Source organism: Bos indicus x Bos taurus, chromosome 3 (genome assembly GCF_003369695.1).
Source record: "Bos indicus x Bos taurus breed Angus x Brahman F1 hybrid chromosome 3, Bos_hybrid_MaternalHap_v2.0, whole genome shotgun sequence".
NCBI classification, from domain to species: domain Eukaryota; kingdom Metazoa; phylum Chordata; class Mammalia; order Artiodactyla; family Bovidae; genus Bos; species Bos indicus x Bos taurus.
Genome location: NC_040078.1, coordinates 77,656,622 through 77,683,374, shown reverse-complemented (window position 1 = coordinate 77,683,374; position 26,753 = coordinate 77,656,622). Strand labels below are relative to the sequence as shown.

Below are 26,753 nucleotides of genomic sequence, written 5' to 3'. Positions count from 1 at the left end.
CATATCAGGGAGAGGTGCCACATGAAGCCTTAGAAGCTTTTTTCACTTAAGTACATTACTTTCCTAGGTCTAAAGGAAGTTTTCTACCACTAGAAAACTGTTATCTCATGACAATCACGAGGTTTAAGGAGAGATGCGAGGAAAATATACAGCAATAAGAAAGCTAATAAGTTACAGCTATGAGCCAGTTTTCATTATAACACACTGCAAGGGACTGTCTGAATTCCTTGGCTGAAGTAAGACTTTGTTGTTTTGGATACTGTTCGAAACACGCAGACCATCAACAGGGGCCCGGAAATAGTTTCATTACAAAAAAAGTTTTTATTTTAATAGTATTTGGCATGTAATCATAGATCTTTTCCCTGACCATGTTCTGAGCAAAAGAACATGGATTGATCTGTTTTTTTTTTTTTTTTTTTAGGGCCGGAAACATTGTGAATCATTTCAGAGGGGGGGAAGAAAACATGAATAAATAGACATCTAATCATAGTACCAGTAAGGATGCATTTAACTTAGAAGTGTGAATATCATTTCAAAAATAATGTCAAATGGTCACTTTGTTTTAAAAATGAAAGAGCACTTACCAGCAAGACTCTATATGGCCCACCGTCACCAGGTTTTAGGTGATGGAATGAATCTGAAATAGAATGAAATGAGCATCCCGTAAGAAAATCACATTTGGAAAGGGTGTGCCTTCGATCCCAGCGACTGCCATCCTGGTGAGTATTTATTCTTTTAAAGATTAACAAAGCTTTTTCTGGCTCCTGATGGAATAGGGAGAGTTTTTCGCCTACATATTTCAACTTCCTCAACAGAGCGCATTCCCTCATCTCCTTCAGGGAGTTTGGAAAGTCTGAAGCCAGTATAACTATAAATGGTAGTGTTTTCATCCAAACCCCTCCAACTCGGCAGAAGCCTGCCTGGTTGTTGCTCTTGCCTTGGCCCTTCCACTCCCTTCTCCAAGGACCATGCCCTGACTTCCTTTATGGAACCAATGAAAAAACAGATGGTCCAGCATAACCTGAAGGCCAATGGGAGGGCACACAATGCTTTCCAACAGAGGTCACCTGTTCTCAGATAATCACAACCTTTTCTTTTACTGATAATGGTGAGTCTAAAGCCCTGCTGTTCAACAGTACTATAACACAAGTCATACTGATAACTCTAAATTTTCTAGTGTGTGTGCTATGTCACTTGAGTCATTGTGACTCCATGGACTGTAACCCACCAGGCTCTTCTGTTCATGGAATTCTCCAGGCAAGAATCCTGGAGTGGGTTGCCATTTCCTCCTCCAGGGGATCTTCCCAACCTGGGATCAAACCCGCATCTCTTATATCTCCTGCACTGGCAGCAGGTTCTTTACCACTAGCGTCACCTAGGAAGCCCAAGTTCTTTCTAGTAGCCACATTAAAAAAGCAAAAATAAGGACAATTTTAATATTTATTTAACTGAATTTATTCAGAATATTATCATTTCAACATATAGAAAATGTTGAATAATATAAATAATATAAAAAACAATTGAGATGATTTGCATTTTGTGTGTGTGTCATCCTAAATCTTCAAGACCCAGCGCATTTCAACTCAGGCTGGCAGCAGTCCAAGCAGTCAACAGTCACAGCAGCTAGTGGCTTCCATAGCAGACAGCACAGGTCCAGGCAATCTATGCTTGGCCTTCAGGTAGGTACTGGCAGGCCCCAAAGTGACTGAAATGCATGGAGAGATTTTGTTCATCTATGCTCCTGCTCTTGGGAATCCATCATTAATTACCCCATTCCAGAATGTCATTTAGCATAATTAATAACATAATAATAGCAGATACTGGGTTGCCCAAAACATTCATTAGGGTTTTCCATGCAATGCTATGGAAAAAGCTGAACAAGTTTATTGGCTAACCCAATACAGCACTCATTGTGTGTCCTTGGCAAGCTCCCTTGTTAGTTTAATGAACCCTCACAGTAACTTCATCTTGTTCAGTTGCGAAGCCATATCTGACTCTTTGCGACCCCGTGGACTACAGCATGCCAGGCTTCCCGGTCCTTCACTATCTCCTGGAATTGGCTCAAACTCATCCATTGAGTCAGTGATGCTATCCAATCATCTCATCCTCTGTCTCCCCCTTCTTCTCTTGCCTTCAATGTTTCCCAGCATCATGGTCTTTTGTAATGAGGAAACTGAGGCAAGGAGAGGTTAATAAGATACTAAAAGAGCTGGGATTCTAATTACTTAGCTGGCCTCCAGGGCCCATGCCTGTAGCCACTATACTCTCAAGTTAAATTTGAACGGCTCAAAATAAGATATTAATAATTACTTTCAGTTTTAATTATAACCATCAAGTGATCCAAGGCTGTTCCTATGACACATGGTCAGATAATAGCAGTGATGGCAGACGGAGGAGCTATGGGATGTGCTAGCAAATTAAATTTAAAATAATTTGGGGTGGGAATACAAAAACCACAGGCAAGCCTGGGGTCAAAAAGATTGCCTTGCATCCAGGGATCTGTTTGGATGATCAAGATGAGGGTGCAGGGGGAGGGCAATGTGGGGTATCTGGAAAATTGTATCTTTGTGATTTTTCTGAGGGAAGAGTCAGTCTATCACTTTCATGAGATCCTCAAATGCGTCTGTAAGACAGACATCTCTGTGTCTGTCCTAACGGGGTAGGGGGTAGAAAGAAACTAGGTGAACACATTATTTCACTTGATTAATCTGTGCCCTTCTCCAGGGGACCTCATTTTGTGAGGTCCCCTGGAGAAGAGAATGGCAAACCACTTCAGTATTCTTGCCTTGAGAACCCCATGAACAGTATGAAAAGGCAAAAAGATAGGACACTGAAAGATGAACTCCCCAGATTGGTAGGTGCCCAATATGCTACCGGAGATCAGTGGAGAAATAACTCCAGAAAGAATGAAGGGATGGAGCCAAAGCAAAAACAACACCCAGTTGTGCATGTGACTGGTGATGGAAGCAAGGTCTGATGCTGTAAAGAGCAATATTGCATAGGAACCTGGAATGTTATGTCCATGAATTAAGGCAAATTGGAAGTGGTCAAACAGGAGATGGCAAGAGTGAATGTCGACACTTTAGGAATCAGCAAACTAAAATGGACTGGAACGGGTGAATTTAACTCAGATGACCATTATATCTACTACTGTGGGCAAGAATCCCTTAGAAGAAATGGAGTAGCCATCATAGTCAACAAAAGAGTTTGGTACTTGGATGCAGTCTCAAAAATGACAGAATGATCTCTGTTCATTTCCAAGGCAAACCATTCAATATCAGTAATCCAAGTCTATGTCCCAACCAGTAATGCTGAAGAAGCTGAAGTTTAACTGTTCTATGAAGACCTACAAGACCTTATATAAGTAACACCCAAAAAAGATGTCCTTTTCACAATAGGGAACTGGAATGCAAAAGTAGGAAGTCAAGAAACACCTAGAGTAACAGGCAAATTTGGCCTTGGAGTACAGAATGAAGAAGGGCAAAGGTTAATAGAGTTTTGCCAAGAGAATGCACTGGTCATAACAAACACCCTCTTCCAGCAACACAAGAGAATACTCTACACATGGACATCACCAGATGGTCAACACTGAAATCAGACTGATTATATTCTTTTCAGCCAAAGATGGAGAAGCTCTATACAGTCAGCAAAAACAAGACCAGGATCTGACTGCAGCTCAGATCATGAACTCCTTATTGCCAAATTCAGACTTAAATTGAAGAAAGTAGGGAAAACACTAGACCATTCAGGTATGACATAAATCAAATCCCTTATGATTATACAGTGGAAGTGAGAAATAGATTTAAGGGACTAGATCTGATAGATAGAGTGCCTGATGAACTATGGACAGAGGTTCGTGACACTGTACAGGAGACAGGGATCAAGACCATCCCCAAGAAAAACAAATGCAAAAAAGCAAAATGGTTGTCTGAGGAGGCCTTACAAATAGCTGTGAAAAGAAGAGAAGTGAAAGGCAAAGGAGAAAAGGAAAGATATACTCATTTGAATGCAGAGTTCCAAAGAATAGCAAGGAGAGATAAGAAAGCCTTCCTCAGTGATAAGTGCAAAGAAATAGAGGAAAACAATAGAATGGGAAAGACTAGAGATCTCTTGAAGAAAATTAGAGATACCAAGGGAACATTTCATGCAAAGATGGGCACAATGAAGGACAGAAATGGTATGGACCTAAGAGAAGCACAAGATATTAAGAAGAAGAGGCAAGAGTACACAGAAGAGATCTTCAGAAAAGATCTGAAAAGATCTGAACAGAAAGTACAGAAAAGATCTTCATGACCCAGGTAATCAGGATGGTGTGATCACTCATCTAGAGCCAGACATCCTGGAATGTGAAGTCAAGTGGGTCTTAGGAAGCATCACTACAAATAAGGAAAGTGGAGGTGATGGAATTCCAGTTGAGCTTTTTCAAATCCTAAAAGATGATGCTGTGAAGGTGCTGCACTCAATATGCCAGCAAATTTGGAAAACTCAGCAGTGGTCACAGGACTGGGAAAGGTCAGTTTTCATTCCAATCCCAAAGAAAGGCAATGCCAAAGAATGTTCAAACTGCCACACAATTGCACTCTCCTCACACACTAGTTAAGTAATGCTCAAAATTCTCCAAGCCAGGTTTCAACAGTACGTGAACTGTAAATTCCAGATGTTCAAGCTGGTTTTGGAAAAGGCAGAGAAACTAAAGATCAAATTGCCAACATCCGCTGGATCATCGAAAAAGCAAGAGAGTTCCAGAAAAACATCTATTTCTGCTTTATTGACTATGCCAAAGCCTTTGACTATGTGGATTACAATAAACTGTGGAAGATTCTGAAAGAGATGGGAATACCAGACCACCTGACCTGCCTCTTGAGGAACCTGTATACAGGTCAGGAAGCAACAGTTATAACTGGACATGGAACAACAGACTGGTTCCAAATAGGAAAAGGAGTCCTTCAGGGCTGTATATTGTCACTCTGCTTATTTAACTTATATGCAGAGTACATCATGAGAAACGCTGGGCTGGAAGAAGCACAAGCTGGAATCAAGATTGTCGGGAGAAATATCAATAACCTCAGATATGCAGATGACACCACCCTTATGGCAGAAAGTGAAGAGGAACTCAAAAGCCTCTTGATGAAAGTGAAAGAGGAGAGTGAAAAAGTTGGCTTAAAGCTCAACATTCAGAAAATGAAGATCATGGCATCTGGTCCCATCACTTCATGGCAAATAGATGGGGAAAAAGTAGGAACAGTGAAAGACTTTATTTTTTTGGACTCCGAAATCACTGCAGATGGTGACTGCAACCATGAAATTAAAAGACACTTGCTCCTTGGAAGAAAAGCTATGACCAACCTAAACAGCATATTAAAAAGCAGAGACATTACTTTGCCAACAAAGGTCTGGCTAGTCAAGGGTATGGTTTTTCCAGTAGTCATGTATGGATGTGAGAGTTGGACTTTAAAGAAAGCTGAGTGCTGAAGAATTGATGCTTTTGAACTGTGGTGTTGGAGAAGACTCTTGAGAGTCCCTTGGACTGCGAGGAGATCCAACCAGTCCATCCTAAAGGAGATCAGTCCTGAGTATTCATTGGAAGGACTGATGTTGAAGCTGAAACTCCAATACTTTGGCCACCTGATGCAAAGAACTGACTCATTTGAAAAGACCCTGTTGCTGGGGAAGATTGAAGTTGGGAGGAGAAGGGGATGGCAGAGGATGAGATGGTTGGATGGCATCACTGACTCAATGGAGATAAGTTTGGGTAAACTCTGGGAGTTGGTGATGGACAGGGAGGCCTGGCGTGCTGCAGTCCATGGGGTCGCAAAGAGTCAGACACAACTGAGTGACTGAACTGAACTGACTTTCTGCCCCCTTCCCTCCCCCAACCCCACACACAAAAATATCATAAGTAGTGAGCAAAATCAGATCCACACACACAGAGTCTTCACCCCTGTACTACCAGGGAAGTCCCTCTGGTGGCCATCTTGTCCTTTACCCACACAAACCTATTTATAGGTCCCTAAATAGCACCCCCCTCCCACTTCTCTGCATCTTTGCCAAAGACTGTGTTCTTTTTGTCAAGAATGTTCTTTCCCTGCAGTATCTGCCTGCCTTCAAGTCTCAGTTAAAAAAATCAAAACTTCTGGGGAGCCTGTGTGAACTCCCTTGGGTAGTGCAGGGACAGCTTCTCTGCAGTAAAAGCAGTAAAGCATTATTCACTCAATTCAACCAATAATCATGTACCATTACTACAGGTAATAATGAAAGCTGATCTTTACGGAGCTACATGCCAGGCACTATTTCAAGTGCTTTATCTGCTCCTTTAAACATCTGAGTAACCTCATGAAATGGGTTGTTTTATTACCCCATTTAGCAGGTAAGCACACTGAGGCACAGAGGTCAAGTCAGTAGCCTAAGGTCACACAGTTCACAAATGGCAGAGACAGACTGTGAACCCAGACAGCTTGGTTCCTGAGCCTATATTCTTTTTTTTTTTGAAGTATATTTGATTTACAGTGTTGTGTTAGTTTCAGGTGTACAGCAAAATGATTCAGGTGTATATTCAAAATCATTCTTTACACATTTTATAAATGTATAAAGAATATATATATATATATATATATATATATATATATACACACACGCATTTTAAAATACTTTTCCATTATAGGTTATTACAAGGTACTGAATATAGTTCTCTGTGCTATACAGTAGGTTCTTATTTATCTATTTTATATATCGTGGTACGTATCTGTTAATTCCAATCTCAATTTTTCCCTCCCCACCATTTTCCCTTTGGTAACCGTAAGTCTGTTTTCTGATCCAGAGCCTGCATTCTTCAGGCTGTGCCACGCTTGCCTCTCATTATGTTCCCCTGCCTTCTACTCTCATTGCTTCTGTCCTTGTCTCTGTTAATCCAAGTGGCTCCTGTGTTTCAATTTTTCATTTACTGGCCTCTTTGCTACCTTGTTTGCAGAATCTCTGGAGGATGAGAATCTTCGTATCCAACTCATCCTTGTCTTTCTAGGACCTTGCAAGGTGTTTGGTATACAGCAGATGCTCCATAAAGGCACACACACAAAAACACTGGCACAGCACTGGTAGGACAGGGGAGAAGGGCTACAAACTTGGGCGTAAGAAAAGCACACAGGGAGAGAAGTCTCCAAATACACACTCGAATAAAGCAAGCTTTAACTTCATCTTTTAAATTTAGCCCGTGCTAAGAGCATAGTCATTTCCTAGGCCTGTTTAATACCAGAGGGAACAGAAGCAACTCAGATCTTGGCTCACTTGCCTATACTCCCAAGCTCATCAGTTTCATTTTACTTTTGCACATGGATTTAAGTAATAATACGCCCTTTAAAAAGCTTTGGCTGGCCATCATAAAGAAATGCCAGAAAAGGCATTTTCCTTAAAAAAAAAAAGACAATATTCAAGCAAAACAGGATACAAAACCCTATTTATTAAAGGTTTCCTTGGTTTCAAATAATTGGCTATAAGTATATTCCAAATTTTTTTTTTTAAAAACAACAGCCTCATGTTGAAAAACCTCCTTTTGCTGTTCAGACACAGCTGTGCCATTTTCTACCCTAGAATTTCATGATATGTTTCTTTCCATCAATATCTAACTTTCCTTGGATGGATATAAAGTGTCCTGTGGAAGGACACTTTCCTCTTTCAATAACAATAGGAAAGACAGAAACTTCAAGCTCTGGGACGTACATTGACTTCTAGAGAACAAAAGAACTTCTGGCTCACATCAGAGATTGCATCAGGACTTTGGCCCAGCCTATCCACTCAGAGATAAATATTAATACAATTAGCCATAATACCCACCCTTCCTACTTGCATCCAGAATGTCAAAGAAACCATCCACTTCCCATGAATATGGATGTCAGCATCCTCTTAGATATTAACAACCAAATTATAAATCTTCATTTTTGATTCTTGCTATCTCATCTCCTTCCACCATAAACAGTAATGTAATTATTCTTGAGTACAAATTAAGGGCCAGGCACAGTTGTTGGTGCTGGAGATACAGCTGTGAATGAGTTAATGGGGTTCCAGACATAGGGGTCCTTATATTGCAATCAGTCAGTCAGTCAGTTCAGTCGCTCAGTTGTGTCCAACTCTTTGTGACCCCATGGACTGCAGCACACCAGGCCTCCCTGTCCATCACAAGCTCCCGGAGTTTACACAAACTCATGTCCATTGAGTTGGTGATGCCATCCAACCATCTCATCCTCTGTCATCCCCCTCTCTTCCCACCCTTAATCTTTCCTAGCATCAGGGTCTTTTCAAATGAGTCAGCTCTTTGCATCAGGTGGCCAAAGTATTGGAGTTTCAGCTTCAACATCAGTCCTTCCAATGAACATTCAGGACTGATTTCCTATATTGCAACAGGAGACAGAAAATAAATGTACAAACAAGAAAACAAGAGAAGTTCCAACAGTGATGTGAAAGTGAAAGTGAAAGTCAAGTTGCTTAGTCGTGTCCGACTCTTTGCAACCCCATGGACTGTAGCCTATCAGGCTCCTCCGTCCATGGGATTTTCCAGGCAAGAGTGCTGGAGTGGAGTGCCATTTCCTTCTCCAGGGTCCAACAGTGATAAATTCTACAAATTCTTTCATACAAGCACGGAGTGATGCAACCCAATGGACAGCTTAGCAGTGTCTCTTTGGAAGCTGTATGGAGGAGTCTAGAAAAGGCAACAGTGAACGGATAGATCAGCGGTAACCAATTCTGAGATCACTAAATTGTGCAGAAGAGATATGACATTACCTTGGCCTAGGGTGGTAGCAGCAGAGATGGGAGAACCAGATGGATTCAGTACAGGTTCTGGAAGTAAAATAGCCAGAACCTGCTGATAAAGTGGGTGTAGGAGATGAGGGAGAGGAAGGGGCTGAGATGATACACAGGTTTCGGTTTAAGCAACTAGTCGATGATGGCTTTATTGGGGGAGAAACAGGTTTAGGGAGGAAGGAAAATCAAGAATTCTGATTTGACCTTGTTCACTTGAAGACATCTAAGTGAAGATGGCAAGAAAGTATTGAAAAGTCTAGTACTGTGTTGTCCAATACTAAAGCTATTAGTACATGTGGGGATTTAAATTTAAATAAACACAGTTAAAAACTCATTTCCCCAGTTGCATGAGTCACAGTCAAGTGATCAGGCAGACACAGAAGCAGCTACCGTCCTGAACAGCACAGGTGTAGAATATTTCAATCACCATAAAAAGTTCTATTGGGCAGGACTCATCTAGAATGAACATGGTAACTTGCTAGACTCCTTTCATTATTATAAAGCTTATTGCAATTACAAAATATAAAATCAATCCTCGGAGACCTTTAGCTTTGAATGGCAATTGGATTCTGATCTGTCTGAAAGTATTTGTTTTTAATTCTCAAGAAAAATAACACAATAGAGGCACAGTAGGAGAATGAACACTAGATTTATAAAACTGGCTTCTGGTTGTCTTCACTGCCAATGATTTCCAGAAAAATCACTAAACGTCTATGTGCCTCAATTTCCACTACAAAACAGGTCATGATCTGGAATGGACTATATTGAGAAGTATGCTGGAGAATGTTTCCACCTCTGCAGACATCCCCGCTGTTCTCTGGTCATATCTATTGTTTTCACTTGCAAATACTGACATGATGTTATCTCAGATGGCAAAAGAGATATAAAAGGGCCTTTGAAGCACATAAAAGACCCTGCTGCTGCTGCTGCTGCTGCTAAGTTGCTTCAGTCGTGTCCGACTCTGTGCGACCCCAGAGACGGCAGCTCACCAGGTTCCCCCATCTCTGGGATTCTCCAGGCAAGAACACTGGAGTGGGTTGCCATTTCCTTCTCCAATGCATGAAAGTGAAAAGTGAAAGTGAAGTCGCTCAGTCGTGTCTGACCCTCAGCGACCCCATGGACTGCAGCCCACCAGGCTCCTCCGTCCATGGGATTTTCCAGGCAAGAGTACTGGAGTGGGGTGCCATCGCCTTCTCCGATAAAAGACCCTATCGTAGCATAAAAGGTATATGTTCCATAAAGGCAAGACAGAGCCAAAAGAAATATACCCCATGCCTTGAGTCTGCCACAGAAAGTTGTGTGTTTTGGGATGTTGGCAGGGTTACTGACTTGATAAAGTAATGCCATGGGTGTTAGGGCGTCATGAACCAAGTGTTGATCCCCAAAGGTAAAAGACAGTAGACAGTCCCCAAAATGGTGACATTTCCCCTTCTTGTGCAAGGTTTCTGTCCCAGGGAAGGGCACACCGGAGTGGGTTAGCTGGCCTACTTTACCCAGATGGTGCCCCTCCATTTCCCCCACCTCAGGATTATCTCCTGGCCAGAAGAACTGGTCTGGGCTGTTCACTGGGAGAAACTTTTGTATCTCGTCATTGCTCTGAATCTGCGTAGAGTTTCTAGTGACTTAAAAAAAGTTTTCTGAGGACCTGGTGGTATATATCCTCAACTAATTGGTGGGAAGGTTTGGAGAAAGTGTTCTCATAATGCCAGTGAGAAATTGTAAAAAAAAAAAAAAATATATATATATATATATATATATATACACACACACACACACGTTGCCAAACTTTAAGAGAATATATTAAAACAATTAATTATGAAATGTTACATTGCACATAACTTTTTTTCTCCTTTTCTACTGAGAGGGCAATGACAATTTTTTGTTAGTTTGTTTCTCCCAATGGCAGTTTTTTTTAAAGGAGAGCATTCTTTGGAACTACCCAGATTTCTACCATCCTAGAGCTACAATTTATTTTTGCCTGTTACCCTTGATAGACATATGTGCTATATGGCCACAGTTTGTAGACTATTGGCAGCAAGGCTTTCATGTTTGACAGATCTGGGTTTGAGTGTAGGCTCTTCAGCTATTGTGAATCCTGAGACAAAACACCCCTAGGCCTCAATTGTCTAACATGTAAAGCAGGACTAATATGCCTTTTGCATATTGTTGCTCTGAGGGGAAAAAAAAGGGAGGACAGGGAGAGCCATCAGGAAAAAAACCCCATATGTTATTTTCTTTTTTCATTTAACTTTCAATTTCAAATCTTTTTTGTGTGTTTCTATCCATATTCATGACGACTGTTGTAGGGACCTAAATCTCTCCCCTAATGCTGGATATTTAAATTATTGCCAGTTTTTATTACTATAAATAAGATTACGTTGGAAACCTTCATGCTTCTGCTTTTTTCATCCCTTTAACTTGTTTCCCTAGCTTCCCTTAATTCCTAAAAGTACAATTCATAGGTTTTGCTTTTCAAGGGGCTTTTTTATTAATATATGATAATATCATCAACAAAATAACTGAGAATTTCTGAGACTGACATTTTATAGATATTTTATACATAAAATGGTATTCCTCATGCTGCTTTAATCAGTATTTCTAAGATAATTGGGCTTCCCTGGTAGCTCAGCTGGTAAAGAATCCACCTGCAATGCAGGAGATCCTGGTTCGATTCCTCGTTTGGGAAGATCTGCTAGAGAAGAGACAGGCTATCACTCCAGTATTCTTGGGCTTCCCTGGTGGCTCAGACGGTAAAGAATCCATCTGCAAAGTGGGAGACCTGGGTTCGATCCCTGGGTTGGGAAGATCCCCTGGAGAAAGGAATGGTTGCCCACTCCAATATTATGGCCTGGAGAATTCCGTGGACTATATAGTCCATGGGGTCACAAAGAATCAGACATGACTGAGTGACTTTCACATACATACATAAGATAATTAGTGAGGATGGACATTTTTTCCTGTTTATTAATGATTTGTAACCTTGAGAAACAGCAAGTCTATATATTCTTTGCTTATTCATGTAGTAAGATCTTGATATTTTTCTTTTGAATTTGAGTTTCTTACAGTGCACGATGATCAAAAATTAGTATATGTATTTGCTACAAATATATTTCTGATATTTTTCAATGTAAAGATAACCATTTTTTATTTATACAGCATTTTAATAACTAATAAGCAATAGCCATATTTTGTATAAACCTCATGAGCTATGATATTGCTTTGTGGCAAAATGTTTGACTTTTGACTGCTTTTCAATGTCCATTGACACTCTGATTTTTCCAGCAACCCTGTGAGTAAGCTGGGGAGGATGATAATTCCCATTATAGAGCAGAGAAAGTGAGACCCAGACATGCCAGGTGACTATATTATAGAGGGTCCCCAAATTCTGAAGCTGGCTAAGACTGGCCTCAGTCCTTTGTTCTGTGAACCCAAGGGCTCCTCATGAAAGGAAGCTCACCATGTAAAATGAAGAGCTATATTTTGTGCAAAATGGATTATTATCCCAAGCACCAATTCCACACTGTCTTTGATTTAAAATTCTTTATACAGAGGATGAGAGAGTTGGATGGCATCATTGACTAAATGGACATGCGCTTGAGCAAACTCAGGGAGCTAGCAGAGGACAGAGAAGCCTGGCATGCTACAGTTCATGGGGTTGCAAAAAGTCAGGCACGACTAGCAACTGGACAACGAACAACAACTACACATTATCAGAGCACTATGCCTGCCGTACTGGAGGCACTCAAGAAATCTTAGTATGATTTTAGCAAAACTTCTCAAACAATGGCTTACATTATGGAACATCCTTACAGAGTTTTTATGTAGTTATGATAAATTAAATAACTTACACCTAAAGTTCGGAGAAGGCGATGGCACCCCACTCCAATACTCTTGTCTGGGAAATCCCATGGACAGAGGAGCCTGGCGGGTTATAGTCCATGGGGTTGCAAAAGAGTCAGACAAGACTTAGTGAATCAACAACCAAAGCTCCATATAATATTTGTGTGTATGTCCCAAAGAGCGTAGCACCCTGCTCAGCACACAGATGGCACTCAAGTCAGTGTTTTATGGGGAGATGGGGGAAGAATTTTATGAGCTAAGAGACAATGGAAAAACAATTACAGTTTAGTTAAAGATCGGGGCACTGAAATATAGTTTGCATGAACTGTGCACTTTCTGCTACGCCGCTCTTTATTTTGGCAAGCACACTATCATGGAACAGTTCTGATGCAGTCTTAAGCCAGAAGTCTACATTAGCTAAACAATACCGAACTACATTAAACAGAACATCCAAAAGCATTTCCAGCCTTGGACAAATCTGTATAATTCTGTAGATGTATCTGTTATGTTTTTACTTGAGGATTCCGATATAACTCATTCCTCAAAAATTTACTGTGAACACACACACACACACACACACAAAAGTCCTGGTTCAGCATTTGGGAAAAAACCTCAAGATAAAAATATGGAACATCTGCTTCCTAATATCAGGAAAATTCACAGGAAACGATTAATGTCCACAAGGGAGAAAGAAAAATAATCTGGATCACATTATGAAATGAAACATCCAAAATTCACAATTTAATATAATATAGCCTGCAAGTCATCAGATCTTCAAAACTGGGGGGAAAGATTTCACATTTTATTAAAACTTGCAAGAGGAGAAATATTTTTATGACATGTACATACAAATAAACATAAAATGGAATGTCCTCACCCTACATAACATTCTTGGGTCCTGTGTCTCCCCTACTGATATTTACATAATGTTTAGCAGTTGGGTTGTTTACCTCACATGTATTTTTGTAACGTGCTCAGTGTCTTACAGGGCAAATGAAGACCTAACTAAACTAGATGGTGGTCCATGGATGAGGAGGATGTAACTATTTTGAGAAAGATCTAGAGTGGCTTACATCTCCCAAGGAGGGCTGAAAAGACAGTGAGGGTCACTGCAAGGCCAAAGCCACTGTATATAAAAGTGGTCTGCTCCTTGGCAGCTCTTTCACTATCCTGCTCCTTATAAGCCTCACTATACCGACTATAAGCCCGGCAATATGGAAGGCTCTGTGGGTAAAACAAAGAACAAAATACATTCCTTCTCCACAAGGAGTCTACCATGAGTCACAGGGATGACTGATCAGACAATTACAACTCCAGAAGCATATAATATACCATGTTAAGTCCAAGGAGCTCCAAGAACAGAGGAAGGCTGCCTATACCAGTCTGGGATGATCACGGAAGGCATCCAGGGAGAAGTGGCATCAAAGTGAAAACGTAAAGGATGACCAAGGTTAGCCAGAAGATGCAAGGAGGGAGGCATGGGCAAGGCAGATGGAACAGTTTGTACAAACGCTGGAGGGGAAGCAAGTGAGGGGAAGCAATTTGCTCTGGCTGCAACTATGAGAGTAAGAATTTCAGTGAACACTGGGGTATATGTATCTTTTAGAACTGGATTAAAATATACACACTACTATATATAAAATAGATAACCAACAAGGACCTACTGTATAGCACAAGGAACTATACTCAATAGCATGTAATAACCTATGTAAACAAAAAGAATGTCTATATTTGTATATGTATATGTGTAACTGAATCACTTTGCTGTACACCTGAGCTAACACTGTAAATCAACTTATTTCAATAATTTTTTTAAAAATCTGAAAAAATATTTGAGCATTTCTCCAACCAACTGTATATGCCAAGTGATATGGCAAATTGAAATAAAGACTTCATATATTTTTAAAAAAAGAGCAAAGAGTTTCAAATCAGTGAGCGGCCTTATTACGTAAGAGGCCACAGCAGGTAAAACCCAAAGCGGAGAACCACAGTGAGAAGCATAAGGCCAGTAGAAAGGACTCAGGCTCTCTAGCACCCTCACACCAGAAAGAGCTGGCACTGATTCATCCAGAGGGAACAGTCAAGGCCCCCTTAGGTGACAGGCCTCTGGAGGAGGGCAAGGAGACAGACTGCCCCATCAGAGATGATGCTGGTCCCCAATTCCAAGGAAAAACACACAGCCAGCTTCCCAACCTCACGATAGGAATAGTGAGCAGGCCTTATCACTACCCCATGGGGAAGACAGAATCATCTCATTCTACAGAAAAGTTGTTGGTTTTAGACGACAGTATTCATTGATATTCCTTTCTGTTAACTGATTCCACATCTGAATAGAGAAACCAACTCATCTTGGTCTGGCTGGAACATTCCAGTGCTAATACTAGAAAGTCTCATGTCCCAGGAACCCCTCCTCAGTGCCATACCAACTATGATGGTGGTCACCTACTCAGTTTGTGAGGTACATGAAGTGGAAAATATGCCCTAGGCTTTTATATTAGAACTGGTGCAAAGTTAAATGTGATCTAACCTCCTGGAAGCTAATCTAGACTCTTTGAGCCTCAGGACCCTCTTGGACATCTCAGGGGCTTGTCTGGGGACCCTATATCATTTGCAATAATTCACACTGAATTATATTTGCAAAGCACAATGATTAGCTTAGGGCTTAGTGATCACTAGCTGTTGTGCTACAGGGAATCACTGACTAAATGCTTACCGAACACAGTAATCAGCCAAAAGATGGGTCTGAATTTAATTTCTGTGTTTCCTGTTGTTGACTGAGAATTAACCAAATACCTTTCAAATTTAATACTGCAAATCATCCTAAAATAAATGAAACTATTTACTTACACAGAGTCATAAACATATTTTCATTACTTTGTTGACTAGGGACCTAACCCATTGTAATGGCTTATCTTCTTACTGGTCAACAGACAGTTAAGAAAGCGGAGAAGACAAAGAAAAACAACAACATGGTTTCCAGTAACTATAGGTCCAATAGGATATTACTTTATGGCAATATCTGAAAGGCAGAGAGCAGCTAATAAATCTTTATAGAATGATTGGGGGTGAAAAATTGGGCCATGGAGAACTACAGAAAAAAAGTACCAGGGTTTGTGGATTAGATGATGGCCACACTTGAGTTTTCGCTTCAGTGCTGTTGACTCAGACAGCCACGGCCCACAGCTCTTGTCTGATAAAAGGAAACACAAGCTCTTCAAGAGTACTGCTTTCCTTGCAACAGGGTGATGAGTAAAACAGCCCCCAGGGTGTGTAGTCAGGAGAAGATGCAGAAAGACTTCAAATTGATAAGAGCCAAGGGCCCACTACTCAACCCTGCTTCAAAGGCACCCCCCACCCCCACCCCCACCAAAGCTCAGTTAATGTTAGTAAGGCTCAATGCTCCTTGTGAAGATTCCTGAAACAGGAACGGATGGAGATATGACCTTAGACTCTTTTTTTCCTGCAACAGACAATGATTGCCAACACATTTCTGATTAGTTTTCAAGGAAAAAAAAACACACTATTTTCAAAATCCAATCGTGCTTGAATACAGCTATTCAAGGAAGAAAACCATTCAGTAGGGTTCAATTTTATTAGCCTCAAAAAACTGTTTTAAAAAAGGGTGAAACGTAGCAGCGTTTATCACTGGTAATGTATATTAGAATTATGTTTCCCTCTAAAAAGTTTGGGGCATGTATCTTAGAACTATGCTTCCCTCTAAAAAGTCCGAGGTATTCTGGGTAACTGAGGTTCTGCAGATACAATGAAAATAATCATTCTCTGCACTCCTCTCCATGACACGCTTTCCATCAGAAACTGAGACAGACAGATTCATTGCAGAAATATTCGGGTTATGTCCGTTGCACAGAGTCAGACAGCACAACGAGGGCAGGATGCAGCAAAGGGCACAGCCCTAAGCCTGGGTCAGAAAAACAGGACAGAGGTTTTGTTTTCACTTTGCCAGACTTTACTATGGGTGAGTGCACGTCTGCAGGCCTTGGACTCAGAGGATAAGGAAATGACAAGTGGTCCTCAGTTAGCCTGTGAGTGGCTCTCACCAAGTCGCCTATGTTCACAGTCACATGGAGTGCAATGCTATGAAATATCCCACCCTGGTTTGGGCACTGGACTCTAGTAGATGGTTCAATCTTTCATTGTAGCCACCAAAGACATGCCTGGGCATTGAGAATCTTCTAGGAATTGTTCATCTTTATCCCATATTATCAAGAGGCCAACAGCTTAAACAAACAAACAAGCAAATCCAACTATGTTCAATATAATCTACTCAAAGCCACAATTCAACAAGACGACAGCTCCTAAGAAAACTGGTACAAACTTCCTGTTTTTACACCTACCACTTGTACTTGCTTTCTGGGTAAAGCCATCTTTGCTGCCTCTATTCTAAGTTTGTACCCCACTCCAGACATTCTCACAGACATTTTCATGCATTTTATACACATTCTGGACACACACCTCTGACACTACTTCAGGGAAGTATACAGGCATATACCTACTGCACCACCACCACCACCCAGAACCAAGAAGAAAAAATCTGCCACTCACCATACGACTGGGATGATTTTGAAGGCGGTCCAGGGCATTAAGCAACATTCTGACTGTGGGTTAGCCATTTCCATACCCAACCTTCACCTTGAACCCTCATGTATCTCATTTCTTAATGGATGTGCATGGACAACTTGATTATAAGGTCCTCTGACTACCATACTTTAAATTTCCATGTATTTATTTTCCTTCCCACAAGAATGAGTTCTTTATTTAACATATCCTAGGCGTCCAATAAATTTTTAAAAATCCAGATGTACATATTTCTATCTATCTAAACCTAAGAAGTTTACAGTGGTCTAGGAGAAGCTCAACAGAACAGCCAGTTCAGAAATCAGCTATTTCCTATTTATCTTCTATTGGCAAAGCTAGTTTTCATTTCTCTAAATATGTCCTCCTTGATTCTGGGAACAGCTGAGGATACTGATGATGTAAGACAGTCTTTGTTAACCTTTTAAAACTTACACTCATTTTTGATAACCATAAAAATGTTCTCCTTCCTTTCCCCAAACAGATTCTGATGTGTCCTTCCTAAGCTGTTTTAGGAAACTATGATATCTACCCCTTGGCTGGATTCTCTCCTCTTCCCTAAATCTTTAAAATCTACACGTCCATTCCCAGGCTCTTCTCTGACTTAACATCTCCTCAATGAAGCCTTATTAGGCATCTCAAACTTACAACAAAGGCCACAGCCCAATTAATAATCTCCCCATACAGCTCATACCCTGGGGCTGCCAGTGCTGACAGTGGGACACCACCATTCATGCTTCCTGTTCAAGGTGGAATCCTCACTCATCTTAGGCTCCATTCTTACCTACTCTATGTCCAGTCAACTGTCAGCACATCCTGTCAGCCCTACCTCCAAAACGTCTCTCAAATGCAATGACATCTCAGCATCCCTCCCCTCCCTTTCTTCCTTGTCCAAACAGGCAGAATTTCTCACCTGGTGACATCAGCAGCCTCCATGCTGATCTCTTGCTCCCTCCCAGCAGGGGGCACGGGCGTCCTCAGATGACTTAATTCTTCGCTAAAACCCTCCAGTGGCTTCCCAGCATGCTTCGCACACTCACTACTGCCAATCCTTTTGTCTATCAGGCTCTGCAGGAACTGGACCAGGCCACTCTATCTAGTCACAATGACCTCCCTTTTTCTCAAATACACCACACAATCTCTGCTTCGAGCCTCGACATTGATCCTTCATGTTGGTGGCCTTCTTCTTACAGACGGAAGGCCTGCACACTTGGCGGCCTCCGGGCTGGTTTCTGACAAGTGTCATCTCTCTCTTCCCTTACCCTGCTTTGCTTTTCGTCATAGTACTTAGCACTCTATTTTCTGTCCTGTTGAGTTATGAGCCCTGTCCTCCACTGGAATGTAAACTCCACGAGAAAAGGACGTTGTTTGTTCCCTGCTGGACCCTCAGTGCCCGAGGCGACGCCTGACACAGACTAGGCATTCCATAAAATAACCTTTTTTTGTTACTGAATGAATGCATATTGTCAACTAACCAGAAATGTTTTGTTGAACTTGATTTTCAGATGTTTATGTTATGAAAGTAAATATTCCCCCTTTCCCCAAGTGAATCATAAGACATGATTTTTAAACGACCCCACTCCCCACACACATTTAAGATTCTGGTATGTCTGCCCTTCCTAAAACACCCCACCAGGGGTTGGGCTAGGGTGCCCCATCCCCTTGAGCGTCAGTGGTGTGGTCACCCAGTTCCATGCATACAAACTCATAGCTACACTCTGAGTTTCTACTAAGCATCTGACATGTTTTACGGTCTTCTGCCTCTTACTAAAGCCTTAAAGCTTTATTATCTTCAAAAAAATGCTCAGAGAATTCAACTAATAAAGAGAACTGTCTGCCTTATTTATGATAGTGGCAGTGTTTCTTTCAGCTAATTCTGAATACAGCTGGCTCAGATTTCAATGCCAAGTGTTTGGCTACACTACTTTTGTTGTATGCTTCCAGAGAGTTTGGGCCCAAGTGGTCACAGAAAATACTGGGAAATATTAAGGAAACTCTTCGGAAGAGACAGAAGGAAGGAGGAGACACAGACCCCTCTTGCCAGGCATCCCCTATACATCTGGGTTTTCTGGTTGCTTCTTCAATATGGGTGCTTTTCAGAAGAGCAGTGTTTCCTTCATGAATGAGCTCCATTTATGATGAGGCACCAAGTGGTCAGTGTGAGCTCCGAGAGGACAGCCATTCCCAGCCCTCTGGCATTTTCCCAGTGTGGCAGCGAATGCAACCCCGTAGAGACTAGTATCTCCCTCTGAATTCCACCCTTCTCTCCTTGGCCTCTTGGCAAACCTCAGCTTCAGAGAGTCTAGTCAACTGCCATTTGTCTACTGTGTCTTTTCTTAAAGTATCATCTTCCAGGAGCTTTTATACCTGAGATTTTGAAATCCGTATATAAAAACAGGATATTATTCATCTCTAGTCACTTGAGAAATAGCACAGTGCAGGGATATGGTCAAATTCTAAGAGCGGAGATAACATAAACATAAAACACTGATTGGTATCAGTTCTGCCCCTTTACCTCTCCAATGAAAGAAATGCAATAAATCAAATCCTGCAAGTCTAGGTTAACTTCTACTGACATGTGCATTTTTTTTTTAAAGCTTAAAAGTTTTGATGTCTGTGACATGAAATCCTATTTATTTAGGAATGTAAGTTGTTGGATTTCCTCTTCTCCAAAAGAGGAGAATGGCAGACACTGATTATTAAGAATTTTGTCATCCAAGTCCAAAGCTCCACAAAAATACTTTGATATACTCATATATATTTTAAACCACAATCTGGATTCCTAGAATGTGTGTATGTATAACTTAACTCTGGACTTAATCCTGTTGTAGTCTTTGCATCCTTCTCAGGCTAGGCAAGTGGTGTCCTTTCTTCCTCTGCTCTCTGAGCATTGAACCTGAGCAGAGCCAGCATAAACTGCACACTAGTGAACAACTCTTAAATTCCTGCACTTTCTGCAAAGTTTCACTGCCAACCTTCCTTTCAGAGTATCTACCCCCTCCGCCTCTGCCCATACTGTTTTATATTTTCTTCTCTTCATTTAGCTTGGTTGGGAAGTATTTTGTTAACAGTTTTTTTGGCCAGTTTCAGCACAGGGCTTCTGGCAAGTCAGGGTTGCAGCATTTCAGAGCCTTGCACTAACTCCAGAAAATATTTTCCTACTTTAACTCTTCCTCCTCTTTGCTTCTGCCACTCAAAAGAGAAAAGGAGGAAAAAAACCTTCACACACACACAATAAAGAGACATATAGTCACAAAAACATTTCTACCCAGCTTAAAACCAGCAGAATCTTAACACCTTAATTGGGGTCTTGCAAATCCTGAATCTCCTAACACATATTACAAGGTTTTATAAGCTAATCATATCCATTAAAGTTGAACTTTTGCTTTTTTTTAAACCAGTTCACTTCTGTGAAAATAGGATTCCACACAGCCCTCAACATTTCCCTGCTAACAGAACCCCAGTCTATTTGTGTGCAGATGCTGTGAGCTCAGGAAAGGCGGGAGCACTGGCCTAAGGGTGGCCATTGCTCTCAGCTCAGTAAGTCCTGAGGGGACATAGTATGAGGATGCTGGGAAAATTCTGCCTCCTCACAAAAGACTAGCAAAGTAATGCTCAAAATTCTCCAAGCCAGGATTCAACAGTACGTGAACTGAGAACTTCCAGATGTTCAACCTGGATTTAGAAAAGGCAGCGAAACCAGAGATCAAATTGCCATCTGTTGGATCATAGAAAAAGCAAGAGAATTCTAGAAAAACACCTACTTCTGCTTCATCGACTAGGCTAATGCCTTTGATTGTGTGAATCACAACAAACTCTGTGAATCACAACAAATTGTGGAAGATTCTTAAAGATATGGGAATACCAGCCACTTTAACTGCTTCCTGAGAAACCTGTATGCAGGTCAAGAAACAACAGTTAGATCCGAACATGGTTCCAAATTGAGAAAGGAGTATGTCAAGGCTTATTGTCCTTATTGTCACCTAGCTTATTTAACTTATATGCAGAGTACATCCTCTTGAACATGAAAGAGGAGAGTGAAAAAGTTGGCTTAAAACTCAACATTCAGAAAACGAAGATCATGGCATCCAGTCCCATAACTTCATGGTAAACAGACGGGGAAACAATGGAAACAGGGACAGAATTTATTTCTGGGGGGCTCCAAAATCACTGCAGATGGTGACTGCAGCCATGAAATTAAAAGATGCTTGCTCCTTGGAAGAAAAGCTATGACCAACCTAGATAGCATATTCAAAAGCAGAGACATTACTTTGCCAACAAAGGTCCGTCTAGTCAAAGCTATGGTTTTTCCAGTGGTCACGTACGAATGTGAGAGTTGAACTCTAAAGAAAGCTGAGCTCCAAGGAATTGATGCTTTTGAACTGTGGTGTTGGAGAAGACTCTTGAGAGTCCCTTGGACTGCAAGGAGATCCAACCAGTCCATCTGAAAGGAGATCAGTCCTGGGTGTTCATTGCAAAGAATGATGCTAAAGCTGAAACTCCAGTACTTTGGCCACCTGACGCAAAGAACTGACTCATTTGAAAAGACCCTGATGCTGGGAAAGATTGAAGGCAGGAGAAGGGGATGACAGAGGATGAGATGGTTGGATGGCATCACAGATTCAATGGACATGAGTTTGAGTAAGCTTCGGGAATTGGTGATGGACAGGGAAGCCTGGCATGCTGCAGTTCCATGGGGTCGCAAAGAATCAGACACGACTGAGCGACTGAACAACAACAAAAGACAGGAGCCATGCCTCCTTGGTTCTCAACTTGAAACTGGTAATAAAGCAGAGAATTGTGATCACCCTGAGAAAGCAAGTCTAAATTTCAAAAATGGTAGATGCAAGGAATGAAAAGGGCACAGATCATCAGTGGCAATTGAAAGAAGTGACCATTTCCTCTAGACTTTCTGAATATGCAGGGGAAAAACTCCTACTTGTTAGGGCCACAGTTAGTCATATTTTCTTTTCTTGATATGCATGAGATGACAAAAGAGAGGTTTATGGCTTCTTAATTTGATCCCCACTAACTTCAAAGTGAGAAAACTAGTTTGGCAAATTTCAAGCTAATAGGGCAAATATGACTTGTTATAGATGACTTATAATCATTTAGCACAGAGGTTCTCAGTCTTTCTCCATCCATAGTAATTGTTTCATCCATCCATCCAACCATCCATCCATCCATCATTGATCTATTTAACCATCCATCCATCCATCTAACTAGCCGCCCAACTAAGCATCCAACCATCCATCCTTTCTTTTTTTCTGCCAACAACCAACTGCTGAGCCTCTATCCAGTGCTGGGCACTGAACTAGGCACTGGGAATATCAACAATGCCAAAAGATAGAAAATACTATACCTGTTTTAGAGGTAAGGACATTTGAAGTTCAGCAAGTTTAAATGTTTTCCTCAAAACCACAAGCCAACATGTGGCAGAGTTAAGAGTCAAAACTGGGGCTGTCTGAACTCACAGGCTTGCACTTTTTGCTCTACCATGCAGCTTTGAACCTGGCCATCCCTCTGCTAAGCCCAATTTAGAAATAACAGAACATTGTATTGCTTTTTAATATTCTACAATTTTGATTGCCTCTTACCCCACCTTCTGCAGTTAATCTAAAGTAGTAGTCACACTGTATACCGTATCTAGACCCACCCAAACCAAATATTCACTTTTCACCTGGAAGTCTGACACTGTGCTTACAGGACGGCAATGTCACCATGACAACGTCTGCTTCCATAACACTCATCTTGCATCTGCTGGCCATGTATGCACCATTAGCTGAAGACCTTTTCTACCTTGCTCACCAGTGCCTGGTACTCCCTTGCACAGGCTAGGTCCTCCCTACATATCTCCTAATTATATAAAGAAAAATAAGCCAAATAATAAGATGCTGTCTCAGGAACTCCTGAGTGCCAGTTCTCAAGACTCTTAGTTTAATGAGCTGATATCACTTCTAAGACCTTGCCAGACAGTGTCATTCCAGAAGGTGCGCAATAAGTCACTGACTAAGCAATCTCTACACTATATTTACAGCAAATATGTTCCTCATTATGAAACGCTGGCAACAACCCAAATGTCTAGCACTTGGATACAAAGGTGAATGGACGGCTACTTATCAGTACAGGAGACCATTTTATTGATAACCCAAGGAGAAAGTGATGGAGTGAAAGGAAACAGGAAAAGGGCAACATCCACCAGGGTTAGACTCCAAAGCAGATCAACACAGAAGCTGTACACACTGACACAACTATGCAAAATAAACATGCCGGGAAAACTGGCACTGGAATGTGAGGGCTCATGAGAATAGTTCTAAAGCGTCCAGTGAAAATCCAGAATAAAACCACTCACAACTGACTCTTCTATTTTATCTTCATAGTTCTTCTTATGATCAACATTACAGGATTCTTACAAATGCATGTTTACCATTTAACATGTGACCAACTTTGAAAAACATGCCTGCTGGATGCCCATCATGAAAATGAATGCCCTAGTGATAAAAGACACCCATTTATTTGCCAGCTTAAACATATACATTGTTCTCGGTGCCTGAAGACCACATAATGAATGTTTTCTCTGTGTGTATGTGTGTGAAAAGCATGACACATGATTCTTTCCAAACTGTACATTCAGATAACCCAGTCTTTGCCAGGGACAGCCCTTCCTTGCTGAGACTGGTGCACTCAGGAGGCTTTCTGCTTGAGACCTGGATTTCTATACCCTTCCTCCGGCTAACTCTGGTTTGTTCAAGAATTTCTGAATTTGGGTGCACTTCCATCAAAAACAACAATAACAATGGGTAACATTTACTGAACATTTTACTACCTACTAGGCACACTTGGAAGTACTTTTCTTTGAGCCCCGTTTCAATCTTGGTTTTTACTATAACCACAGGCACAGAGTAAATGACATATAGCAGATACCTGTTTATCAATTGAGTTACACTTTAGTTCACTTATGTCCACACTAAGAAGAGGATATTTTAATTATCAACATTTTATAGATGGGGTGCAGAGAAGTAAAGGCAATTGCTTAGCGGCTAACAATTTGCTAAGGTTAATAAAATGGAGTAGCTTCTTACCGCAGCTCACCCCAACTCAATACCCAACTCATTCTAACTTGGAATATCACTTTTATGTGTTAAAAATTAGTTAACTGGCAAAACACAAAAAGTCACGCTCACTAGAATAATTCTTGACCTCCCATGAAAACACGGGTCCTTGAGACGCGGGGACCCCCTTCCCTTTCAACGTTTCTGAAAGGATGAAATGCTCTAAGATGCCACCACATACAAGACAAGCATGTAGAGGAAGGTGATCCTGCTGCTTGTTGAGCATCTAAATTCACAAGCACAGTTGAGCCAGGCGGTACAAAACCATAAATTAAATTCACTGTGAAAAACAACAACTCAAGTATGAATAACAGAAAAATAAAATGTTTACACTTCACATCTGAAATCTTGAGAAACCCAACCAGGAGTACATGGCTTTGGGAAAAGGGCCCCTTGCTGTGGTTGTGCTGACTTTTGGAAGTGAAAGTGAAACTCGCTCAGTTGTGTCCAACTCTTTGAGATCCCATGGACTATACAGTCCATGGAATTCTCCAGGCCAGAATACTGGAGTGGGTAGCCTTTCGCTTCTCTAGGGGATCTTCTCAACCCAGAGATCGAACCTAGGTCTCCCGCATTGCAGGCAGATTCTTTACCAGCTGAGCCATAAGGGAAGACCTTTTGGGAAATCCCCAACTGATTTTATGCAAATAACTCCCCATTGAACCTTTCATACTTTTCGCAAAGAAGTTCTTCACCAGTTCTTAACCTTTCCCTTAGCAAGGAAGGGCTTTTCCTGGCAAAGACTGGGTTATCAGAATGTACAGCATAGGGTGGGAGATGGAAGAGAGAAGGATCAGTCCCATTCTGGTCAGCAGAGGTTCTAGCCACCTCTGGGATGTTCCTAACACAGCTGTATAGCAGTTAACCATACCAAGTCCCTCGAACCAAGCCCTTTCTTGGGTGAATGAATGGGACTGGCTGTTCAGACTCTACTGTAACCAAGGCTGAGGTGACCAGCACATCCATGGACACTACAGGGTTACCATGATGTCTTCTCAAATGCTCTCTCCTCAGATCCTTCCCAGTTACCAGGCCAGTCTAATTTTCACCCACTTCCATTTTCAGTCCTCTCTATTCAAGAACCTATAGAAGGTTCCTTTCACCTTTTGCTATAGTTGGCCTCCTCTCATGCTTTCCAGTGCTCTTTGTAAGAGTTCATTTGAGCTAACCAGCTTGACCAACCAAATAATCCCTTCCTACACTACTTTGGTGACCTCTCCTGCCACCATCTTCCTCTCTTCACACATGCTTCTCGGCCATGCTGGTGCTACAGCCCGGAACACCCTCTGTCCACTAAAGTTCCGTCAGACCCTGCTGACACCATCTCCTGTAAGGCATGGCCCCTACACCACCACCCTGACTGACTTCCAATCACCTTTGTGTATGTCAGGCTCCTTTGTGGAAAGGAACAGACTCCCTCCGCTGACCTCACATATTAGAGGTTTATTGTAAAAATACACAAGACAGTTAGGGCCACAGTGACAGGCCTCCCTGAGACCAAAAAAATCAGCTCAAGAATCGAGAGGAGCCAAGGCAGCTTTGGGGATTGAACTCTCTGGTCTCCCATTAACAGCAGGAATACGGGACACCCCCCCCCCCCCCCCCGCCGCCCTGACACACACACTGATGACTCAGCCTTTCTTCTCTGCTTGGACTGCTCCTGCCATGCATCTTAGGTCTCCCCTCTGCTTCTGTTTTCTCTCAGTTTCTGCTGACTCAGAGTGGGCGATGTGGCTTCTGTGCTTGTCTTCTCAGCTACACATCAGCGTGCCAGCTCTCCCAGGCCTATGTGTCTTTCATTCACAAATCTTTATAAAGAATCCAAATGGGCACATGGTGCCTTTAAGAGAGTTCCAGAAAAACATCTATTTCTGCTTTACTGACTATGCCAAAGCCTTTGACTGTGTGGACCACGACAAACTCTGGAAAATTCTTAAAGTGATGGGAATACCAGACCACCTGACCTGCCTCTTGAGAAATCTGTAAGCAGGTCAGGAAGCAACAGTTAGAACTGGACATGAAACAACAGACTGGTTCAAAATAGGAAGAGGAGTACATCAAGGCTATATATTGTCACCCTGCTTATTTAACTTATATGCAGAATACATCATGAGAATCGCTGGGCTGGATGAAGCACAAGCTGTAATCAAGATCGCCGGGAGAAATATCAATAGCCTCAGATATGCAGATGACACCACCCTTGTGGCAGAAAGTGAAGAGGAACTAAAGAGCCTCTTGATGAGAGTGAAAAAGAAGAGTGAAAAAGTTGGCTTAAAGCTCAACATTCAGAAAACTAAGATCATGGCATCTGGTCCCATCACTTCATGGGAAATAGATGGGGAAACAGTGGAAACAGTGAGAGACTTTATTTTTTTGGGCTCCAAAATCACTGCAGATGGTGACTGCAGCCACGAA

At 41.6% G+C, this 26,753-nt stretch overlaps 1 protein-coding gene across 3 annotated transcripts in view; it reads right to left on the bottom strand.

The window, feature by feature from the left end:
• Nucleotides 1-26,753, bottom strand: part of GNG12 (G protein subunit gamma 12) — a 141,289-nt gene that overhangs the window by 83,743 nt on the left and 30,793 nt on the right. For 2 of the 3 annotated variants that reach the window (XR_003510336.1, XM_027536941.1), the window contains exon 2: nucleotides 585-637. The exons of the other annotated variant lie outside the window; for it this stretch is intronic. The gene's annotated coding sequence lies outside the window, so the exon portion shown is untranslated. The remainder of the gene's footprint in view (nucleotides 1-584; nucleotides 638-26,753) is intronic. 3 annotated transcript variants of the gene reach the window in all.